Below are 25,269 nucleotides of genomic sequence, written 5' to 3'. Positions count from 1 at the left end.
TCTTGCCGGTTAGAATAGAATAATTAATTGGGGGGGGTGACACAGTGGCACAGTGGTTAGCACAGCTGCCTCACAGCGCCAGGGACCCGGGTTCAAGTCCAGATTTGGGTGACTGTCTGTGTGGAATTTGCACGTTCTCCCTGTGTCTGTGGGGGTTTCCTCCAGTTGCTCCAGTTTCTTCCCATGCTTCAAAGACGTGCAGGTTAGGTGGATTTTCCATGTTAAATTGACCCTTAGTGTCAGGGGGACTAGTTAGGGTAAATAGTTGGGGTTATGGGGATAGAGCCTGGGTGGGATTGTGGTCGGTGCAGACTCGATGGGCTGAATGGCCTCCTTCTGCACTGTAGGAATGCTACGATTCACATCTCTAAGTTTCTATTTAAGCTAAGAGTTCACCATTAAAGGGAACATCTTCCTTCCTTTAAGTAAACTAGTTCCTTGGCTTCTTCAGAACAAGACTGACTGGCACCGAATTATGGCCAGTTTAATGGCTTAGTATAATTTCAATTTCTTGGAACTCACCTGAGAAGGCCGAACATTTAAGGCCGTGGAATCTGGCACAGGGATAAGCCCCTTATCTCGCTTTTTCGAAGTTACTCTTGAACCTGCATCCAGCAGATAGAAGAGCCTTGTCGAAGTACATTGTACCATTTCACATCCCTTAATGACAGAATAGCACTGCTGTCCGGATAGTTCAGCAGCTCTGGCTGATAGCTGCGAACCAATGTCAATGCAACAGCAACGCCTGATGTCCAGTTCCAACTGCACATATTTCCTGCTGTGTTTTACCTCAGTTTGAGTCACTTTTCATTTTCCACTTGGCTATAAATCAGGGAAGCGCCAGACCTGTGGGATGCTCGCACAATGCAAAGTCAAGTTGAACAAAGGTCAGTTTACAAAAAACAAATCCTCATTTGTCTTTGGTACACAGTAGAGTTAGGCTAGGCCATTCTAAATAATTCATTTATTTTCCCCTGTTCCCTTCATGCCTGGAACTTATAAATTAGCATGCACCTTGAATTATGCAGATAGGAGTCAGTTTCTCACAAGTTAAAATAATTCCATTAACCGCTCAGTCTCCTGATCAAAGAAAACCCTGGTGCTTTTTGTGAATCTAGAGTTAAGCAAACTGGAGGCGATTTTGAGCTCGCACTTTTCATCTGCAGGAATAATGGCACATGCTGAAAATCCAAAAGGTGCTATTTGTGCTGGTGAGTTTCCGAGTTCCCATCTGACCAGCTCCTCACTGGTGGAGTGACATGAAACACGTCGCGGGACCACAGAAAGCTCATTTCAATACATTAGCATGTCATTAGCGAGCACATTCTCCGAGACATCCCCTCCTCATCAGATATTCAGTGGGTGCCGGCGTGTTGTGCGTGGTGGCACAGTGGTTAGAACTGCTGCCTCACAGCTCCAGGGACCTGGCTTCCATTCCAGTCTCGGGTCACTGTCTGTGTGGAGTTTGCACATTCTCCTCGTGTCGGCACGGGTTTACTCCGGGTGCTCTGGTTTCTGCCCACACTCCAAAGATATGCGGGTTAGGTGGGTTGACCATGGTAAATTACCCCTTAGTGTCCTGATTATCGGGATTAGCGGGATAAATACGTGGGGATATGGGAAATGGCCTGAGTGGAGTCTTCTGTCGGAGAGTCGGTGCAGACTTGATGGGCCGAATGGCCTCCTTCTGCACTGTCGTGATCCTATGAGTCTAAGAAAATAACAAAGATGTTTGGGGAATACTTAAATGGAAAGAAGATAACTGAGTAAGGGTCGGGCTGATTAGAAACCAAAATGGCAACTATTATTTGGAGGCAGTAGATGTGGGCTTGTTTCTTGATGATTGCTTTCTGCCTGTCTTCACAGAAGAGGATTGAGCTAGAGGATTAAGAATTGTAGTTAAGGAGGAGTGAACTATTGAATGGGTTAAACATAATGAGGAGGAAATATGAAGTGGTTTAGCGTCCTTGAAATTGGATAAGTCACAAGGTATGGGATGAAGTGCCACGTAACGAAGAAGAAACAAGGGAAGGAATGGTCATTATTTTCAATCCTCTCTGGCTACAGGCACAGTGCCAGAGGACTGGAGAACTGTGAATGTCAAAGTCTTGTTTACAAAGGGAGGCTAAGAAAGCCAAAGTGATTATTAGCCAGTTGCCTTGGTGGTGGAAAAACTAAAAGAAAATCTGAATAACGGTATAAATCACCATTCGGAGGGGCCTGAATCAATCAAAGACAGCCAGCATAGATTTGTTAAGGGAAGGTCATTTCAAACCAACTTAATTGAATTTTATGAGGAGCTAACAAGGAGGGTCACTGAGCGTAGTATGTTTGTATAACTTTAATTTTTTTTAAAGTTTTAAAGTTTATTTATTAGTGTCATAAGCTTACATTAATGCTGCAATGAAGTTACTGTGAAAATCCCCTAGTCGCCACACTCTGGCGCCTGTTCGGGTACACTGCGGGAGAATTTAGCATGGCCAATGCACCTAACCAGCACGTCTTTCGGACTATTTGCATGGAGCTTAGCAAGATTCCACATGGCAGGTTAGTCAGAAAGCAATGAACTAATGTGATCCATGTCCAAATGGCGAAATAACCTGAAATTGGCTCAGTTGTAAGGAGCAAAGGAATAATAGTGGATGATTGTTTATGTGACTGGAATGCTGTTTCCAGTGGAGATTACTGGACCCCTTTTTGTTTGTGAATGATTTAGATGTAAATGGATGGAGCATGATTAAGAAGGTTGCAGATGATACAGAAATCGCGGGGAAAAAAGCTGCACGAACTGCAGGAAGGTATCAGTGGATTGGTCTGTTTGGCAGAAAAGTGGCAAATGGAATTCAGTCTGGGGAAAGGTGAGGAAATATATTTGCAAAGGACAAACAATGCAAGGGGAAAAACAATATTAGCATGATACTGAGAAGGGGTGAGAAATAGAGGGACATTGAAATGCATATCCATGGATTCCTGATGGACTTGCCTAGTAACAGCAATAACAATAATTTAACATGGCATGATAGGATGCAATCTGCTGTGAAACAGGTAAAAATCTGCCTAGTGACAGCAGTAGCCAGCATTCAAAAGATGTGATTTTCCCAGTAATGAGATTAGCAGGCATCTGGACAGAACCAGAAATCAATTGCCCAAGATTTTCCAGCTGCACTTGCCCTAAGACTGGAAAATCCTGCTTGAGGTCAATGGATCTTTGCATGGTCCTGTCCCGCCCACTATGATTACTGTGGTAGGCAGGATGGGAAAATTCCGCACCCAAGGGTTGGAAAGTGGGATGAGGCTCAATAGCTCTGTTTCAATGAGCACAGACAGGATTAGTTATATAGCCGCCTTCAGTGTTGTAAATTTTCTGTTTCCTACATGTCACCTATTGTTACTCATTGAGATTGAGACCTTAGAAACTGGGGTGGGGGGGGGGGGGGGGGTTGCATATCGCTTCCTATCATCATTTCTTCCAATGTCTTCTGATGTCTGAATAGAACATCAGTAGGGTAAATAAGTTGGGTTATGGGGATAGGGCCTGGGTGGGATTGTGGTTGATGTCGACTCAATGGGCCGAATGGCCTCTGTCTGTGCTGTAGGATTCTATGATTCTATGAATCCCACTATTGTAAGGCATGCACTTCATCTGTTTCTACTCATACAGCCTCCTCCGGAAGCATGCTCTATTCAAAAGGAATCTGGTCTGTTAAACAGGCTGGATTCTGTGCAGGGACTCTGCTAGCAGGCAACAAAGAGACTTGTGCTGTGGAGTTAAAATTCCCCCGCATGCGGTGAAACCCTTCTGGATTTATCTGACCAAAAACTCATTCATTCTCGTGAGGCAGTAGCACTAACTGTCGTGGGCGGCACGGTGGCACAGTGGTTAGCATTGCTGCCTCACAGCACCAGGGACCCGGATTCAATTCTGGCCTTGGGTCACTCTCTATGTGGAGTTTGCACACTCTCCCCATGTCTGTGTGGGTTTCCTCCAGGTGCTCCCGTTTTCATCATAACATCCCTCCCCCCTCAAGCCTGTTTCTTCCCCGGCACCCCTGCCATGGCAGGGCCTTTTCCACCACTTGCCGATCAACCTGGGGTCAATCGGAGGAAGGACCAGATCAGGGAGTATGAACCATATTGGAGATCTTTACCTCTGAAGGGATCACCATAAAACCACTGACACTGGTTCTTCCTCCAGTGAGGATGTCAATCTCTTCCGCTTCCATTTTAAAATCCGTGTTCTCATCACCCAGATGAGTAGGCATAGGATCGGCTTCTAGCCCTGGCTTGATGCTGGCAGTGGCCATACCCATGGTTAGTAACAAAGCCTGCATTGGCCCGAGCACCCTAATGTTGAGATGGTCCAGGTGTTTTCTCACAACTTTATCTTGCACTTGGAACTTACAAGACATGGGCTATGTTTTCTCCATTATGATGCAGGTGACCAACTTGAGGCCATCCCTGATGTTCCTCATATGGACTGGGTCACCGGTTTCGAAAGTTCTTTCTTTCCTTGCAGAATCATAGTTCTTCTTCAGGGTCTCTTGTTGGTACTCCACCCTCCCCGGCAGGTTTGGGAACAGTAGACTTAATCTTGTCAAGACCATTCAGGTTCTTATATACTTCAATCAAGTTACCCCAAACTCTTCTAACTCTAATGGAAGCAAACCCAGCCTGTCCAAACTTTTCTCATAGATAACCCACTCATTCCAAATATCAACTGAATAAACCTCCACTGTTCTGTCTCCAATATATTCACATCCTTCGTTAAATTAAGAAACTAAAACTGCATACAATGGCCGAATTCTCCAACCTCGCCCATGGCTGGGATTCTCCGGTCCCGTTGCAGTGAATGGAGATTTGGCTGAGTGCCATATTCTCCATTCTCGCTGATAACAATAGAGGGCCATTCGGAATTGGAGAATTCCGGCCAATATTTCAGGTGTGGTCTCACAAATGCTCTGTTTAATTGGAGATTCCATCCTTATTTTTCTGATCAATTCCTCCTATAATAAAGAATAGCTTTCCATTACCTTTCTTGATTGACATTATTCTCATTGATGAAGTTATACAAATGCATTACAAACATAAAATACTGGAAAATCTCAAGTCCGGCAACATCAGGTGAGAGAGAAACTGAGTAAACGTTTTGAGTCCAATCTGACTTTGTTGACTCTGTTTCTCCACGGATACTGCCGGATCTGCTGAGATTATCCATTATTTTCTGTTCTTATTTCAGATTTCCAGCAGCCATAGTGCATTGTTTTCATTGTATAAATGCATGTTGTTATTCTAAACACAAGCTAATTTTATGCACCTATCCTCATGATTAAATAATTTAAGCCATGTTTTCATGATTTTAGCCCTTTCAAGGATAATAGATCTTTCCAGAAGTCCGTTTGCCAAAACTGAATCCAATAAAGATCTGACCAAGGATTTGTACAACTAAATCATACATTCTTTCCCTTTGTATTCCAGCCCCTTTGAGGTAAAGGTGCTTTTAATTTTTGTACTTGTTCACAAGCATTTAATGACTTATGAGCCTCGAAAACAAATCCCTTTCCTCTTGCGCAGTTCCTATTCCCTTATCATTTGAGAAAGTACACTGACTTGCATTTTTTAATTCCAAAGTCAATTTTATTTGGCTACTAATTTAAACTCTTTCCAAGCACTCAGTTTAAAGTGACAAACCAAGGACAGGAGTCGACTCAGATTCTCTTAACAAACTTCCGTTTATTTAACACTTTCGGAACCAAACTCAATCTCTCAACAGTTGCAACGCTTCAACTCTTTCACTGAACTTTAACTCTTAACTGAATTTAACTCTTAACTGCACATTAACTCTTTAACTGAAAATAGATACTACCCCGTTTAAAACAAAATGGCCAGGTCTGTACGCGATGTAGATTCTGTCCTCATAGTCCTTCTCTGAAGATCTTCCTCAGGGCACTCTTGCGATGGTTGATCTCTGAGTTATCACTGGAGACCAAGCTTCTTTATCCTCAAATTGTCTCAACCTTCCAGAAAGTTCTGTGGCACTCAGCCAATGGTGTAACCTATAACCGATCACATTGTTCGATCAGCCAATGGAATACTTGTAAATGATTCCATAACACTCATCCAAGCCTGCACATAAGATACATAGCTTTATCACCTTTCGGCGCCATCACGTCTAACTCAAAGTAAACAACTTCCCATATTTGGTCAACACAGGAAGTATCAGGTCACAGACCAGGTCACAGTTCACAGCAACTTTATAGCTTGCATCTGTGTTTGATTATATCTTGACCAAAAATCCCAGCATGCTTAACTCTTAGTCACAATTGCTCTTTGAAAGCAATATTGCCATTATTGTTGCTAAAATGATTGTTGTAGCCATTCTTTCTCCATCCATAATGAGAAAACTTTTAATCGCCACTCTCTGTTCTTGGGTTGCCTCCCTTGCAACCCAAGAGCAAAGCAGCTTGTTGCTCAGGGTCTGACTAATTTTCAGCAACAAGCTCAGGAAAGCAAGAACACAAGCTGCGATCTACAGGTAAGTTCTAGATAGGGAAGGTGATTGGGGGGAGGACAAGTATTAGTTAGTAGCATCCACAGGACTGCTAGTTAGGCTGCAGTAGAGGCTGAAGCAAAAACAGAGCATGTGGTAACGGAACCTCTGATCACCTCGAACAATTTTTGCAAATGGATGTGGAAATGGGTGCAAAGCATCTCATCTCCATGTTCCATAAATTATAAAGTAAAGTCACCATAGTCCCTGATGAACATCAGCTGCTCTCCCCTTGCCCATTCATTTTATAATGGAGGCAGATGCAAGATCTTTATTGAAGGCATGAAAACTAAGATGGATTAAATGATCTCTCTCATTTTAATTAATTCATGAGTTGGAATGGATTGTGCGCTTCTGTATAATAAAGGGATCATAAGTTAGATTGTAAAATTTATGGTGTATGTTGAATTGTGCACAAATAAAAACTTAATGGCTAGCACTGCTGCCTCAAAGCGCAGGGACCCAGGTTCAATTCCGGCCTTGGATCACTGTCTGTGCGGAGTTTGCACATTCTCCCCGTGTCTGCGTGGGTTTCCTCCGGGTACTCCGGTTTCCTCCCACACTCCAAAGATGTGCAGGTTAGGTTGATTGGCCAAGCTAAATTGCCCCTTAGTGTCAGGGAAGTGAAGGGTAAATAAGTGGGGTTATGGGGATACGGCCTGGGTGGGGATTATGGTCGGTGCAGACTCGATGGGCCTAATGGCCTCTTTCTGCACTGTAGGGATTTTATGATTGTATAAACAGACATCTAACAGGCTAACTGATCTTTAACATAAGTTAAAACTACTCCTTCTGTTTTGGGGAAATGTTGCAAAAAGTTTAGATGCGGTATGCATGAATTAAGAATAAATAACGCGTTTTCTTTTGTGCTCCAGTTCGAGATAGAAGTTTACAGAACATTCTGGGAAAGTCCTTGGCGAGTGTCCTTTATAATCTGGTACAACCAGCTGCTTAATGCATTACAATGGGTTGGATAAGGGAAAGGTGACATAGAACTCTCATTTACTTATATCTGTCCACTCTTTTCTGGGTGCTTGCTTGAATGAAATTCTTTCACTGTATCGCAAAGCAGAAAGGTGTGGATTCTGGATATGCAAAATAAAAACGGCAAATGCACAGTTAATACACATTCAAAAGGAAACTTACGTATTCTATTCTGGTTCACAGATGCTGTCACATGCAGCCCCACTCCAGAGAATGCAAAGGGGTTTCAGTCACATTTGGACAGGCTGTGAGAATGGGCAAGGACATGGAAGATGGAATATAATGTGAATAAGTGAAAACTTATCCACTTTGCTCGAAAAAACAGAAAAGGCAGAGTATTTCTTAAATAGTGCACCACCATTGATGATGAGTTTATTTTGTCACAAGTAGGCTTATATTAACACTGCAATAAAGTTACTGTGAAAATCCTCTAGTCGCCGCACTCCAGTGCCTGACAGTTGGAATTAAAACATCCTAGAAGGTTCCTGTGCCTCATTTAAGCGCCAACCCTGGAAGGCTGTCGCATTTTGTGCTAAAATGTATATGTTTGGTTAATGTGTTACATTGGGCACAATATTTTGAATTATTGGCAGTTGGAAAAGTGAGAGTGAGTGGGTGAGGCAGGCCCATCAAGGCCCTACGTGCCTTACCCCTATATTATCCCTAAGTGCTGAGGTCTCTCCTCTTTTGGTGGTCCTGCCTCCTTCTTGCCTGGTGTCAGCCACATCCCTCACTGTTTGTGTGTATAATTTCATTGTGTGCAAAACAAAAGATCAGAAATGAAGAATTATTGAACACCATATACTGAGTTTTCACTTTGAAAATGAGCATTTTTCAACCAGTGCAATATTGCCGTCCCATTCCTGTATTATGAGTTTGATGACTGTACATTATCCAAAAGCCACATTGAAATCAGATCAAGATCGAGACAAGTCTCAAAAGTGTGACCCTAATCAGACCTTCCAAATTCTACCACCTCACATTTGTCGTGTTAAATTCCATCTGCTAATTTTTGGCCCAGGTCTCCAGCCAATTTATATCCTGCTGTCTTGCTCTGACAATAATCCTCGCTATCTGCTATCCCCCTCTCACCCTATTTTTGTATCATCTGCAAATTTACTAATCAGATCACCGACATTTTCCTCCAGATCCTTTATATATATTACAAATAATAGACACCCCAACACTGATCCTTGTGGAACACCGCTTCTCACACACCTCCAGTTAGAAAAGTATCCTTCCACTGCTACTCTCTTCCCAAGCCAGTTTTGTATCTTTGAGGGAAGGGGTGAACTTGTCAATGTGATTTTTCCCATACAGAGAAAAAGGGTGTGAAATTGAATTCCGTTACATTTATATGTGCTCCTCCATAAGATATAGGAGCAGAAGTAGGCCATTCGGTCCATCGCGTCTGCTCTGCAATTCAACGAGATCATGATTGATCTGATGTGACAATCCTAAGCTCCATTTTCCCGTCCTATGCCCATAACTCTCGATTCCCTTACTGGTTAAAACTCCGTCCATCTCAGCCTTGAACATATTTAACAGCCTAGCCTCTGCAGCCGTCTGCAGAAAAGAAATCCACAGATTCCCGCACTCCCACTTCCTGCTGCCCCCAAGATCTGCAGTGAGTTGCGTCCTTTGCATGAACCAAGGTCACATTTAACCTGCCAGGGGTTACGATGCCACTGCATTACACTTAAGGAATCCTAATCAATGAATGGCACGCAATAAATATACATGATTTCTTGCAATAAAATGACAATAAAATGAATGAGTCGCTCCTGAAATGACTGCTATCTGAAGGATGTATAAAATTTGATTGCATTGCTCCAATATGGAGCGCTGGGAACAGTTACATCTAACGGACATGATCAGAGATAATGATAAAGTACATGCATGTGAACGTTTTTCTGGAATAGGTGGAATATTTGAATATTGGCAAAAGCTAATGCGCAAGCAATAATGGACAAGTGGGACTCCAGAGGATTGTAATTGAAGATTCACAGCTTGATTGAAGGGCAGAATTGGGGGTTGACAAATTCAATTAAGAAACCTATTCTCAATTACAGCCTACAGCGTGAGCATGTGACCATTACGGCACTTCAATCAAACGTTAAAGCAACCCTATTCGTCTTGCTGAAAAACAAGCTAATAAATGGTGGTGACCACAGTGATGGATTCAGTAACCTCATCATGTGTCAGTACTGCACAGTGCGCCTTGCACTTAAAAATACAATTTTTGTTGAAAAAAAGGGCATAATTTCAACAGCTGAAGTTATGCCCCTTTTTAAAAGATGTGATTCGTTTTAAATATCTCTCATTTACATTACTTCAATAATCAGGATTTAGTGACCTTACCACGAACCTTGAAGCTTCACTCTGCACAGTGGATACGAATATTAAACCATCCATCTTGATGATTAATAGTGAAGAAATCTAAAGCGCTGCCCAGATTGTTTCATATCTTTTTTTTATTCATTTGCTTACAGGATGTGGGCGTCACTGGCTGGAGCAGCATTTGCAGCCCATCTCTAATGACTCATGAGAAGGTGGTGGTGAGCCGCCTTCCTGAACCGTTGCAGTCCCTGTGATGCAGGTACATCCACAGTGCTGTTAGCGAGGACATTTCACGATTTTGACCCAGTGATAGTGAAGGAACTGTGATAAATTTCCAAGTCGGGACGGTGTGCGGCTTGGAGGGAACTTGCAGCTTGTGCTGTTCTCAACCATCTGCTGCCCTTGTCCTTCTAGGCGGTAGAGGTCACGGGTTTGGAGTGTGCTGTGGAAGGAATCTTGGCGAGTTGCATTTTGTAGATGGCACACACTGCTGCTACTGCACGTTGGTGGTGGTAGGAGTGAATGTTTAAGGTGGTGGATGGGGTGCCAATTTGCCCTGGAGGGTGTCAAGCTTTCTGAGTGTTACAGGAGCTGCACTCATCCAGGCTAATAATATTTCACCACATTCCTGATTTGTGCTTTGTAGATGGTGGACAAATTTTTGGGAGGCAGGAGGTGAGTTACTATTATGGTTCAGGTTAGAAACTCCAAAAAGTATTTTATGAAGCCCGCCTGAATCATAAGTTTTGCATTTTGAATTTGGCTAGGATAAGCATGAGATGTTTCACTCCAGGTATGATTCAAGTGACCCACTAGGGAACTTTTATCAAGGAAAGTTTAATTAGGAATATAGTTAACATGTATAGTAAGAAAATTAGCGAGAACTTTTATCAATCACCAATGAGAAACAAACAATCATGATAATGTATAACCCTTAATGAATATACATAAGCTGTCCCAATAAAAACCAACCTCCATAGACAAAAGACCCTTTTCACAGGTTTAACACAGCACAGATTAATGCTCACTTGATACTGGGATCGAGGCCGATAGTTGAATTCTGCAGTCAAATGCTCTTGAGAATCAGAACAGCTTGAAGACAAGACAGCTTCCCAAAACACCAGAGAGACCCTGGTCTAGCCCCCAACAACAGCAGATTTTCACCCTTCAGGAAAACAAGATCTTGTTTTCAACTAACCAACAGAATTTCAAAACAGCAGGGAGAGAGGGAAAACACTTCTTCTCAGCTTGCTGGCCCTTCTAAAACTAAAAGCTCAAACCTGCAGCTCCAAACTGAAAGTGAAAAAAAATCTCAGTCACCTGAGCTGCACAGTTTTTTCTCCTCCCAAAAATGACATCACCCAAGGCTGTGAGCATGAATTTAAAAAAACTCTTAAAGGTACACTAACATCACAGTTACTCACTGCAGAATTTCCAGCCTCTGACCTGCTCTTGTATCCACAATGTTTATATCGCTGGTGCATTTCAGTTTTGGGTCAATGGTAACCCCCAGGATGTTGATAGTGGGAGTTTCAGCAGTGGTAATGCCATTGAATATCATGGGGAGATGGTTAGATTCTCTCTTGTTGGAAATGGTATTGCCTAGGACTTGTGTGGCATGAATGTTACTTGCCACTGATCACCCCAAACGTGGATATTGTCCAGGTCTGGCTTCATTTGAACATGGACTGCTTTAGTATCTGAGGTTCATGAATGGTGCTGGATATTGTGCAATCATCGGCCAACATCGCCACTATTGGACTTATGATGGAGGGACTGATATTGACTAAGCACATGGAGATGGTTGGGCCTACGACATTACCCTGAGGAATCCCTGCAGTGATGTCCTGTGGCTGATACAATTGATCTCCAACAACCACGACCATCTTCCTTTGTGCCAGGTATGATTCCATTTAGTGGGGAATTTATCTCCTGATCCGCATTGACTTAAATTTTGTTCAAGCTCTTTGATGCCACCCTCAGTCCAAGGCTATAATGGGGTCAGGAGCTGAGTGCCCTGGCACAGTCCAATCTGAGCAGGTTATTGCTGTATAAGTGCCACTTCCGAAGGTACCATCCATCACTGTGCTGATGCGACACGGTGGCGCAGTGGTTAGCATTGCTGCCTCACAGCACCTGGGTTCGATTCTGATCTTGCGTGACTGCATGGAGTTTGCACATTCTCCCCATGTCTGTGTGGGTTTCCTCTGGGTGCTCTTCTTTCCTGCCACATTCCAAAGATGTGCAGGTTAGGGGATTGGCCATGGTCAACACATGGGTTTGCGGGGATAGAGTGGTGCAATGGGCCTAGATAGTGTGTTCTTTTGGAGGGTTAGTGCAGACTCAATGGGCCAAGTGGCCTCCTCCTGCACTGTAGTGATTAATTCTGTGGAAAAATATTGGTGTTTTGCCCTGCGACTCAGTGATGTAATTTTTTAATATATGTTTCTCTTACCTTAAATGAGTTAAAATTCAACTTTGTTGGAAAAATAAATATGTTCTTGGGGGTCACAAAGGATGAAACCGAGCTGGAAACATCCTGATGTTCGATTATGCAATAATGTAGGATGGATTTATAAGTGGCTCTTTCTGGCTTTTACATGGGACATTGGAGCAGAAAGGACTTTTTTTATCTGAAGTTCAGACTTCTCTTGCTGAAGTGTACTTTGTAGTACCTCACTTAAAGGGCCATTTTTACAGTGTGGGAGACACCAATGATCTCTGCCAATTGACTATCTCTGCTTCCTTATCCATCAGGTGCAGAAGTTGTGTCTGGGCACGCCTATGGAAATGGGGTGCGAGTGGACAAAGATTTCCAGGGATCTATTTGACTCCAAGTTTGAAAGGTCCTATTAGCCTGGCCCAAAAGGGAGGTCAACCCCACTGAATGCCTGGCTGTTCTTTTTTATTGGTATCTTCCTGTACTTCAATTCAAATCAAAAAAGCCAGTTCAAATTAATCATGGTCTCCACATGAGGGACAAACCAGATCCAAGCTGAGCAGACAAGGCAGTGGCTGGAATTTTACTGCCCACCACCCCCCCGGCACGGGAACGGGAGCGGGCGAGGGGCAGACCATGGAAAGGTCCATTGACTTCGGGTGGGATTTTATGGTTTTGGGATGAGCGATGTCGGAAAATCCCGCCTATTGCATCCCATCTTGGGCTCGATCACACAAGATCCAAGCTGACAGGATGAGGCATTGCACCCCCTCCCGGGCTTGATCTAACGCTTCATCTTAACCAAAAAGCAGAGATGGCTTTGAAAAACTGCATCGCGTAAAGCCTTGGTTTAACTTCATTGGCTCCACTGATCCTTTACTCGAGCTGAGGCAAACCATGATCGCAGACATCAGCACACCTCCCCAGTGCAATGGGCTAGCCTCATCCTCCGAGAACCACCTTTTTGATCGTGGGTTCACCCCGTGCCAGGTAAGTATTTGCTACCATAGAAACTAATCTGCTGTGCAAACATTTTCCAATCATTCTATAACTAATTGAAACCTGTGAGCCAATTAATCCATCATCTCATTTCCTCCATTTACCGCACAGCATGTGGTAAAAGGCTGCAGAAGTACTCGACAATTCATTTGCCATAGATCCATAGCGTTTAGATGTGAGATATTAAAGCTGGCAGGTGATTAAGTATTCTCACAAGCCTATTGCATTTACTCTACAAACAATCTGTGTATCTGTGTTAGTCTATTTAATATTGCCAGCTTCATAACAACTCTGATATCTAAGCATTTTCATTCAGAAAGTACAAAATTAAGATTTTGTTGTAGACCGAGTGATATTATTCCCCATTTTGCACATTCTGTTGTCCAAAGCATTCATCAGTTTAACCTTTGACCAAAAAACTCAATCCTTAAAATTGTTCATCCAACACAAATGATTTTGTCTAAATTTAAGACGATTGACCATAGCCTTTCTTTTTTATTCATTATTGTCACAAGAAGGCTCATGTTAACACTGCAATGAAGTTGAAAATCCCCCAGTCGCCACACTCCGGCGCCTGTTCGGGCACACTGAGGGAAAATTTATTATGGCCAATGCACCTAACCAGCATGTCTTTCGGACTGTGAGAGGAAACTGGAGCACCCGGAGGAAACCCACGCAGACATGGGGAGAATGTTCAGACTCCGCACAGAATGACCCAAGCCGGGAATCGAACTTGGGTCTCTGGCACTCTATGAACGGTATACTTTGTCTCTATTGTGCGCAAGAAACAATACTTTTCACTGTATACTAACACATGTGACAATAATAAATCAAATCAAATCAAAATCATTATTAAAAGCTCTTGACTTCAAACCTGCAATATTACAACATACCTGGCAGGCGTGCATGTTTGAATTAATTATACTGGCCTTGGTTCTGTGTTCATATTCTTCAGAATACCACAGATTCAAGCCCATCTCAGAGACCAGGGCACAATTCTATGGAGGTGATGGAGGTCTTGGCTGTTGGCAGGACAGTCAGCAAGAGCTCCCCTACGTTGCTTCTTTTAAGGCAGGCCCACCACATTATGTGCCATTCAGGCACTTAACAGGCCAGAGGAGAGCCTACCCCCAGGATCAAGGGGACTTCTAGTCATCTCCCTCCCATCTTTCTCTTTTCTAAAGAGAACATCCCAAACTATCCATTCAACTCAAGTCCCTCAACAATAGAAATATTCTTGTGAATCTTTTCGGCACACTCTCCAAGGGCATAGAATTGGACACAATTGGCTGCGCTCGCCCTGAAACAGGAAAATCCCACCTGAGGTCAACAGACCATTCCATGGTCTGCCCCTCGCCTGCTCCGATTCCCGTGGTAAGTGGAATGGGAAAATTCTCCCCAGTATTTCAGTTGAGGTTGAATTTTTTTTTTAAAAGATTCACCATAACTTCTTCGCTTTGGTACTTTGTGCCTCTATTTATAAAGTCCAGGATTGGACATTATTAACTATTCACCAAGTGCAGCCTGAAAGTGGCAAACGTCAATGACTTGTGCACATACACCTCCTAATCCTCCTGCTCCTGCACCCTCTTTAGAATTGTATAAGTTAGTTTCTATTGCCTTTCCTTTTCCTTCCTACTAAAATTCGCCACTTTGTAATTCTCTGTATTAAATTTCATCAGCCACGTAATCGCCTCCCATTCCATAAACCTGCCCACGTTTTCTTTGAGTCTATCACTAAGCTCCAAACAGTTCATAATCATAGAATCCTACAGTACAGAAGCCCATCAAGTCTACATCAAGTCACCCGCAAATTAGAAATTGTGCCCTGTACGCCGAGGGCATTAATATGGAATTTAAAACACAGTTGTTTTAATATGAACGCCTGGGAGAAACCCCATGTACCTTCTTCCTATCTGAAAAACATCATCACGACTCTCTCTTTCCCGTCACTCTGCCAGTTTATACCATGAGATTCAACTTTGTGATGAGCTTACAAGGAGACATTACACAAAGGAATGGTGCTTTGGCTAGAATTTAAAAGGCCGTTTTGGTCAAAGGTTTTCAAAATATCAAGGGGACCAAATAGGCTGGCAAGACAGAAACTATTTCTGCTGATTCGGGAGCCCAGGATGAGAGGTCTTTCAGCAGTGACAATAAGAAACATCTCTATGTGGAAAGAATGGTAGAAGTTTGAGACTGTTCTGATGTAATGTTCTCACCGATAAAATAAAAAAATCAGCAAGAATTTTTGAAATGTCACTGAGACCATTCATCAGCGCTAACTAAAGACTTGACTTTATACAGCTCTCAGAAACATCTCCTATCCTTCAGGATAATTACATATTTTACCAGAAAGTAATGCCTGATTCTATGTTGCCAAAGATTCCCCCCAAAAAGTGTGACAATGGTAAATTCAAATTATTCTTGTGTCTGTGTGGAGTTTGCACGTTCTCCCCGTGTCTGCGTGAGTTTCCTTTGGGTGCTCCGGTTTCCTTCCACAGTCCAAAGATGTGCGGATTAGGTTGATTGGCCATGCTAAACCGAATGGCTTCCTTTCGGAAGGGATTCTAGTATGAACCCATGAATGCTCTATGTTAAATACCACCTTATATTAAGTTATTTGAATGTGCAGAAATTAAGCCCAGTGGATTGTACAGAAAAAAAAATATTCTCTGCTTTTGGCAAAGGTAATTCAGTTACACTAATATAAGTGACACGGTGGCACTGCTGCCTCACAGCACGAGGGACCCGGGTTCGATTCCAGCCTTGGGTGACTGTGTGGAGTCTGCACATTCTCCCTGTGTCTGTGTGGATTTCCTCCGGGTGTTCCGGTTTCCTCTCACAGTCTCAAGATGTGTAGGTTAGGGAGATTAATGGGGTAAATGCTTGGGGTTAAGGGGGTAGGGCAGGGGTGGGAATTGGTAAGATGCAGACTCAATGGGCAGAATGGCTTCCTTCTGCATTGTAAGAGTCTATGATTGTAACAGAAGGAAAATAATCTACTCAAATTTTAACTTGACCCATGTTACCTGCACCTTAATAGAGTTATCACTCTACGTTGGATTCAACAACAGCAGCAACCTTCACATCACCTTTAATGTCGCAAAGTATCCCAAAGTGCATCACTGTACCTTTATCAAACAAAATCTGACCTGAACCAAAGCAGGAAGTATTTGTCTAGCTGCCCGAAACTTGGACAAAGAGGTGGGTATTATAGAACACCTGAAAGGAGAGAGATGGGGTTTTTTACAGAGCGATTTCCAGGACAGGCTGGGCAGCTGAAGGCACTGCTCCCAATGGCAGAGCACTGAACATTGAAATTGCACATAAGTTAGAATTGGAGGAATGCAGACATCTCAGATGGTTGCAGGGTTGGAAGGGATTGCGGAGATTTGAAGAGGCAATACCAGGGAAGATCAGGGAGATATGTACTGTTAAATTGTAGGTGGTGCAAAGTTCATTGTATTGTTCGATAAAACTCTTTAAAGGAAGTTGGCTTTGTTGTTACTGGAGCAGTGTGTGTATGTCAAAAATTGTCAATGCACAAAAATGGTAGATACCAATACAAACCAAGCCACGTTGAATCACCTCTTGACATCTTTCATCAATCTGCTCCTCTTGCTGCCAAATGATCACCAATCGATATCCACTTGAGCTCATTTCTTTCTTTTCACATTTTTGGGAAATGCTTTGCCAATGATTTAATGGAGAAATACGACATGGGTGGCACAGTGGCTAGCACTGCTGCATCACAGCTTCAGGGACACGGGTTCGAATCCTGGCTTGGATCACTGTCTGTGCAGAGTCTGCACATGTTCCCCATGTCTGCGTGGGTTTCCTCTGGGTGCACCAGTTTGCTCCCACAGTCCGAAAGACATACTGGTTAGGTGCATTGGCTGTGCTAAATTCTCCCTCAGTGTACCCGAACAGGCGCCAGAGTGTGGCAACTAGGGGATTTTCACAGTAACTTCATTGCAGTGTTGATGTAAGCCTACTTGTGACACTAATAAGTAAACTTTAACTTAAATATAGCATATATTGTAGTTTTTGTGCTTTACCCACTGTTGGTTGGATCCCAACCTAGTCTGCACTGAATTAGTTCATTTCAGCTGGAGTAACAATGGTAGCAACAAGAAGTCAGCTTCAGTGTCCAGAGGCTAAGAAAGGATGATAGTGTTTCCACCTCAACAACATATATGCAAAAAATACATGCATGTGCATGTTGAATGTTAGGTGGATTGGCTCAATTGCCGCTTGGTGTCCCAAGATGTGTAGGTTAGGGGGATTAGTGGGATAAACACATGGGTTTATGGGAATAGGGCGGGTGGTGGGCCTGGGTGAGGCACTCTATTGGAGAGTCGATGCAGACTCAATGGGCCGAATGGCCTCCTTCTGCACTGTCTAGATTTTATGATACTGTTTCATATAATGCTGTCATAATTTACTACTGCTTTATATTTAGTTGCACTGCTAACGATTTCACCCCACGAGTAACATTGTGCTGAGCTCAGTAAGACCAATGAAACTCGGGTCAGTGATGTCTACAGAGGCCTTTCTTCATTTTCAAAGTAGCAGTGAGGTCCGTGTGACAGAACGGATGCAACCTTTCTCATGTTCGTCTGTGGCGACCGGTGTTAGCCTTTAAAGACCTGCTTGGTTTCAAACGTCGAGAAGCAGAGAAAACCCAATGTTAAAAAATGCATGTTACAATAAGCATTTCAAACGTACAGAGAATTAGATTTTCTGTGAAAGAGAAAAAAAATCTATCCTTTTTCAAAGCTATAAAGGTAATTCAAATCCCCAAAGATAGGGAAAATATTCCACTCAAATCTTGACCTGTAGAACCTGCACCTTAATTGCTTGTCAATTCAGTCAGCCTCATTCACTGTATATTGTCATTAAAGGTGATAGTTGCATTGACTTTAATGCAAGAATGTTTTAAAAGCTGTCTTATTAATGAATTGTAACAGGTTGAGCCAAAAATGTACAACATTCATTTGAATAACAAAGACAGAGCTGATATCATTAATACTCTAATTTCTTCACTCACTCATCAATCACTTCCATAATAAATTTCCAGCAATGGGCACATTAAAATTCCAGTTTGGTACCGCGATGATAATTGCAATCATACCAGCTTCACTGGAGCTAACGCCAGTGTTCAGATGTGGAAGCCCAATGCTATAAGGAGCAAATGTGAGTTTTACATGCTAGAATAAGCACGCTCTCAACTTTTCAAGGACTTAGCTGTCAGATGAAGGCATTATGTTCAAAATTACTTTGGATGGCTTCGGCTGACATCTCTCCCCAACGCTTTCTTTCTTTGGGCTGAAATGGAATGTTTAATAAGGCCTCGAGTCATGTTTTCAGCATTTTGTGTTAAACAAGTATCTCATAGTGATGGTTATCTTCAATAGCAAAGAGCTGCAGGTCAGGCAGCATCTGTGGAAGGAGAAACTGAGTTTTTGGGTGCCGTCTTCCTGCTCTTCACATCATAGAACATAGAACATAGAAACCCTACAGTACAGAAAGAGGCCATTCGGCCCATCGAGTCTGCACCGACCACAATCCCACCCAGGCCCTACTCCCATATCCCTACATATTTTACCCACTAATCCCTCTAACCTACGCATCTCAGGACACTAAGGGGCAATTTTAGCATGGCCAATCAACCTAACCCGCACATCAGCGAGATCCTCTGGTCCTGGTGCACCCATGCGCCGTATTTCCCGGTGACATGGGGTGGAATCAAAGTGACATCCCACTAACTGCGGCTGGACCAGAATGCAAAAGCAGGGATGTACTGCTGAGGCTGTATTAGGCTTTGGTCAGGCCACATTTGGAATATTGTGAGCAATTTTGGGCCCCTTATCTAAGGAAGGATGTGTTGGCCTTGGAGAGGGTCCAGAGGAGGTTCAGGAGAATGGACCCAGGAATGAAAAGCTTGACATATGAAGAGCATTTGAGGATGAACTTGAATGAAGATTCATTGCAGCGCATGCAATCATAGCCATGCAACACTGCTGGTGCATGTTTAAAGACTGTGTATTTACAGCTACTGCTGAGCATGGATAATTTCTTGAAGATCATTTGGAGCTTTGCATGCTACTTTCAGGATAATTCTGATAAAATATTTTGTTTTATTCCAGCAGAGTGTTTCAGAATAGGATTAAAAGCAGGAATTTGCCTGGTTTAATATGCAATTTGTGCTTTCCTGCTATGGTTAATGTGACCCAGGTGTTTTCGTAACTTTAGTTTACTTATCATGCAGCTATGCGCAGCACCAGACCCAGCACTGCATATTTCCTTGTCAGGCATACATTATACTCCTTAAGAAAACTACCCCAAGTGAATTCTAAATCCGTTTCCATTTTGCCAAACCTTTTTTTGCCGCAGTGAGATGATCGAAATTCATGGGGAGCCTGCACCACACTTAAACCAGGAGCAATATATGGCAGCTTGTTGTCATCTGACCTAATATCGTGTGACTCAGTGTCAGACTTTATTTTATAATGCTCTTGCGAAGCATCTTGGGACGTTTCATTACATTAAAGACTTAGAGCGGAATTTTCCAGTCCCGCCTGTCCGCCACAGGGATCGTAACAGGTGGGACATGCAAAGGTCTGTTGACCTCTGGCAGGATTTTCCCATCTTGGGACAAGCGCAGCCAGGAATTCCCATCCATGGGGTGGCATATTCTGCCCCTCCCTCCCCCAACCCTCCCCCCAACCCCCCCAACCCCCCCGCCCACTGTGTTTTCCACCAGCAGATGTGGCTCTACATTGGCTGAAGAGAGGGACTGGAATTTTCCGGCCGTTCATGCCCCGCTGCCTCTGCAAGCGAGGACGGAGAATTTGGCTCTCAGCCAAATCTCCAATCACCGCATCGGGACCAGGGAATCCCATCGGCGTGAACCACTGGAAAATTCCACTCAGGATCTTCTGGCCCCACCAATATCTATGGCAGTTCTGTGTTATCTTCCCGTCCCACCACCGGGGAACCCCCGAGGGAAGTTCACCTTCGGCGGGACTGGAAGATCCCGCTGACCAGGAGGGCCGGAAAATTCCGCCAACTATATATATCTAAGCTGTTGCTTGTTGCGGATGCTGGAAATCAGAAACAAAAAAGAGAGAAAATGCCAAATACCCTCAGAAGGCCAGGACAGCATTGTGGAGGGAGCAACAGTTGAATTGATTTGATTTGATTTGATTTATTATTGCCGATTTATTGGTATGCAGTGAAAAGTATTGTTTCTTGCGTGCTATACAGACAAAGCATACCGTACACAGAGAAGGAAAGGAGAGGCTGCAAAATGTAATGTTACAGTCATAGATAGGGTGCAGAGAAAGATCAACTTCATGCGAGGTAGGTCCATTCAGAAGTCTGATGGCAGCAGGGAAGAAACTGTTCTTGAGTCAGTTGGTACATGACCTCAGACTTTTGTATCTTTTTCCCAACGGAAGAAGGTGGAAGAGAATATGTGGAAAAGAGAATGTCCGGAGTGCATGGGGTCCTTAATTATGCTGGCTGCTTTTCCGAGGCAGCAGGAAGTGTAGATAGAGTCAATGGATGGGAGGCTGGTTTGCGTGATTAATTGGGCCACATTCACAACGTTTCGTAGTTGTTCCAAATGGATGACCTGGTAGGGATCATCAGATAAAGCCAGTTCATTCACTTAGGCCAGAACCATTGAAGGTCAGAAACGATAAATATATTTACGGTTCTTCATACAGTAGACTTGGCCAGATTTTCCAGCTGAACTGTGCTGGAGGAGTAATTGAAAATAATGAACAGAACATTCAAACATCACTCTTGGACGTATGAAGGGAAATTTTAAGGGTAATCGTGCTGCAAGCTATGTAGTTGAGTGTAACATTGGCCCTGTGAAATTTTCACCCCACTTCATTCAACTTTTTTTTCAAAACAAGGTTTTCACTGCAGATTGATGTTGGACAAGCAAAGTTCTTTGGCTCGGTCCAGCAGATCTGGAAATGGCCAATTAGTTTATCGATTTTTTTCCTCTCAAATATGTGCTGTGTACAGTGGGAGTGTGTTGAGTGAGGCTGAAGTAATATAGATGAGGGCAATTTGAAGTGATGAATTTACCATTCTGACACAACATTAAATCGATTTCCTCATAGATGTCAACTTTTGAAGCTGGCAGCTTCTCGACCGGCTTCCATCTCTCCAGAAAAAATAATCACACTTCCTCCTCATTGACTGAGGCTGACAACCTCCATGGCCAATCAGATCAGTTGGAAGGGGGGCTAGTAGAACTTTTCAGAGCCAATCAGGTTGGAAGGAGGAGCTAGAACAAATTAAATGTGAACGTCACCCATTATTTCTGAATAACAAATCTGGGGCTGATTTTTTCAATGAATAGTTGGCTTTTTGAGAGTCCTGGTTATTGATGGTTCCAGTACTTCATTCAAAAGAAGGAATTATAGAATTCCTACAGTGCAGAAGGAGGCCATTCAGCTCATTATGCCTGCACTGACAACCATCCCACCCAACCCCTATCCCCGTAACCCTATGTATTTACCCCTGACACGAAGGGACAATTTATCATGGCCAAATCCACCTAACCCGCACATCTTTGGAGTGTGGGAGGAAACCGGAGCACACAAAGGAAACCCACACTGACACAAGGAGAGTGTGTAAGACCCACACTGACACAAGGAGAGTGTGTAAGACCCACACTGACACAGGGAGAGTGTGTAAGCTCCATACGGACAGTCACCCGAGGCCAGAATTGAATCCGGGTCCCTGGAGCTGAGAGAGAGCTGCGTAACCTCTGTGCCACCTTGCCACCCTTAATAGGCTGCGTTTACTGTCCATGTGGTACATGCAGAGCTGTACCACTTCACTCCGTGACATCATTGCAAGCGACGGATCTCAGAACTCCAACTCCTTCCCTCATCCTCAGTGTGATACTCATCGTCCCTTCTTGTTTTAACAAGTAAATTCAAACTTGCAGCAATCCTAATGAGAACCAAAACTAAAGAACAAAATTAAATTAACAATCTCAGAGAGTGGATTTTGGAACCAGAAAGGGCTATTTTATTCAGAACAAAATACAATACCCATTTCCCCTCGGTAATTTATTTTAGCTTTATCATTTTCAATGCCCTATCAGCAGTTCTACTCTGTACAAACCCTGGTGGCTATAGGAACATGGAACATCGGAATTAGGATCAATTCTGCCCTCAGGTGACTGTCTGTGCGGAGTTTGCATGTTCTCCCCGTGTCAAAGAACAAAGAACAAAGAAAATTACAGCACAGGAACAGGCCCTTCGGCCCTCCAAGCCTGCACCGACCATGCTGCTCGACTTAACTAAGGGTGGCACGGTAGCACAGTGGTTAGCACTGTTGCTTCACAGCTCCAGGGACCTGGGTTCGATTCCCGGCTTGGGTCACTGTCTGTGTGGAGTTTGCACATTCTCTTCGTGTCTGCGTGGGTTTCCTCCGGGTGCTCCGGTTTCCTCCCACAGTCCAAAGATGTGCAGGTTAGGTTGATTGGCCATGCTAAAATTGCCCCTTAGTGTCCTGAGATGTGTAGGTTAGAGGGATTAGTGGGTAAATATGTAGGGATAAGGGGGTAAGGCCTGGGTGGGATTGTGGTCGGTGCAGACTCGATGGGCCAAATGGCCTCTTTCTGCACTGTAGGGTATCTATGATCTATGACCACACAATCTATTTCTTCAACTAAAACCCCCTACCCTTCCGGGGACCTATCCCTCTATTCCCATCCTATTCATGTACTTGTCAAGACGCCCCTTAAAAGTCACTGCTGTATCCGCTTCCACTACCTTCCCCGGCAACGGGTTCCAGGCACCTGCTACTCTCTGTGAGGAAATCTGTCTCATACATCGCCTTTAAACCTTGCCCCTCGCATCTTAAACCTATGCCCCCTAATAATTGACTCTTCCACCCTGGGAAAATGGTTCTGACTATCCACTCTGTCCAGGCCTCTCATAATCTTGTCGACCTCTATTAGGTCTCCCCTCAACCTCCGTCGCTCCAGTCAGAACAAACCAAGTTTCTCCAACCTCTCATAACCAATGCCCTCCATACCAGGCAACATCCTGGTAAATCTTTTCTGTACCCTCTCCAAAGCCTCCACATCCTTCTGGTAGTGTGGCAACCAAAATTGAACACTATGGGCCCGATTTTACCAATCGGAGTCTAAGGGCGGGATCCGGGTGTAATACGGATCCGAGCCCGGAATCCTCTTTCCAGCGTGCCCATACACGTTTTTGCTGGCTCCGGTCCGATTCGCGCTGTGGGCGGGGCTTAGCACTGCCGGAACGATCGGAGCTCTGAACTGCGCATGCAGTTTGAAAAAAATCTGAAGCAGTGAGCCCGGGCGCGAAAGAAAAAAGCAGAGAGAGCGGCTCTCTGACACAGACCATCTGGTGGAGGTGGGTGGGAGGCGAGGGGGTGTGACGTATCATCCTCTGCGGGGGGGGGGGGGAGGAGAGGGGGTGTGACCGATCATCACCTTGGAGGGGGCGGTGGGGGGGGGGGGGGGGGGGGGGGGGAAGGGGGGGGGGTGGAGGGGGGGGTGTGACCGATCATCCCCTGGGGGGGTCCGCTACCACTCTGCAGCCGATCGGTGGGGAGGGAGGGGGTAGGGGGTTCCGCTGCCACTCTGCGGCCGATCCCTCCTCCCCAATGGAGGAGCGAATCCCTCCTCTCCGGAGTGGCCGCATACTTCAAACACCACGACTATCATTATTCACCTCAGCGGAATGCTGTGTATGCAGCCACTCCGGAGAGGAGGGATTTGTTCCTCTGGTGGGGAGGAGGGATTGGCCACAGAGTGGCAACGGAACCCCCTGCCCCCTCCCTCCCCACCGATCGGCCGCAGAGTGGCAGCCCCACCCTCCACCTGCCACCCCCCACCCCAGGGGATGATCGGGCACACCCCTCTCCTCCCACCCCCCCCCCACCTTCCAGAGGATGAGACGTCACACCCCCTCTCCTCCTCCCAACCCCCTCCCCTCCTCCAGAGGAGGAGTTGGGTCAGAGAGCCGTTGCAGTCTCTGACCCCGCTCTTCGGAGGCTGCAGTGGCGACTTCGGATTTTTATTTGGCAGGTCGATTAGAGTGCGGATCCGCATCGGACCTGAAGACGGTAAAGTGGGATTTGGTGGTAGAGTTGGGCGCGCGGTTCATTAAGTCGATTTAAATGCATGCAAATGCATTTAAATCATCAGGCCGCCTGATTCAGGCACGGGCCGGACCCGCGCCCGAATCGGGTGTCGGTAAAGCCACAATCTGCTCGGAATCGGGTGCGGATCACAGTATAGGTCCGACACCCAACTTTACCGCGATTTCGCACCCGAAAACGGGCACATAAGTTTTGGTAAAATTGGGCCCAATATTCCAAGTGCGGCCTAACTAAGGTTCTATAAAGCTGCAACATGACTTGAGAATTTTTAAACTCAATATCCCGACCGATGAAGGCAAGCATGCCGTATGCCTTCTTGACTACCTTCTCCACCTGCATTGCCACTTTCAGTGACCTGTGTACCTGTACACCCAGATCCCTTTGCCTATCAATACTCTTAAGGGTTCTGCCATTTACTGTTTATTTCCTATCTGTATTAGACCTTCCAAAATGCATTACCTCACATTTGTCTGGATTAAACTCCATCTGCCATCTCTCCGCCCATGTCTCCAACTGATCTATATCCTGCTGTATCCTCTGATGGTTCTTATCGCTATCCGCAAATCCACCAACCTTTGTGTCGTCCGCAAACTTACTAATCAATCCAGTTACATTTTCCTCCAACTCATTTATATATATTACAAACAGCATAGGCCCCAGCACTGATCCCTGAGGAACACCACTTGTCACAGCCCTCCATTCAGAAACACACCCTTCCACTGCTACCCTCTGTCTTCTTTGACCGAGCCAGTTTTGTATCCACCTTGCCAGCTCACCTCTGATC

Source organism: Mustelus asterias, chromosome 13 (genome assembly GCF_964213995.1).
Source record: "Mustelus asterias chromosome 13, sMusAst1.hap1.1, whole genome shotgun sequence".
NCBI lineage: Eukaryota > Metazoa > Chordata > Chondrichthyes > Carcharhiniformes > Triakidae > Mustelus > Mustelus asterias.
The sequence above is the reverse complement of the archived record's forward strand: the minus strand, read 5'-3'. Positions refer to the sequence as shown.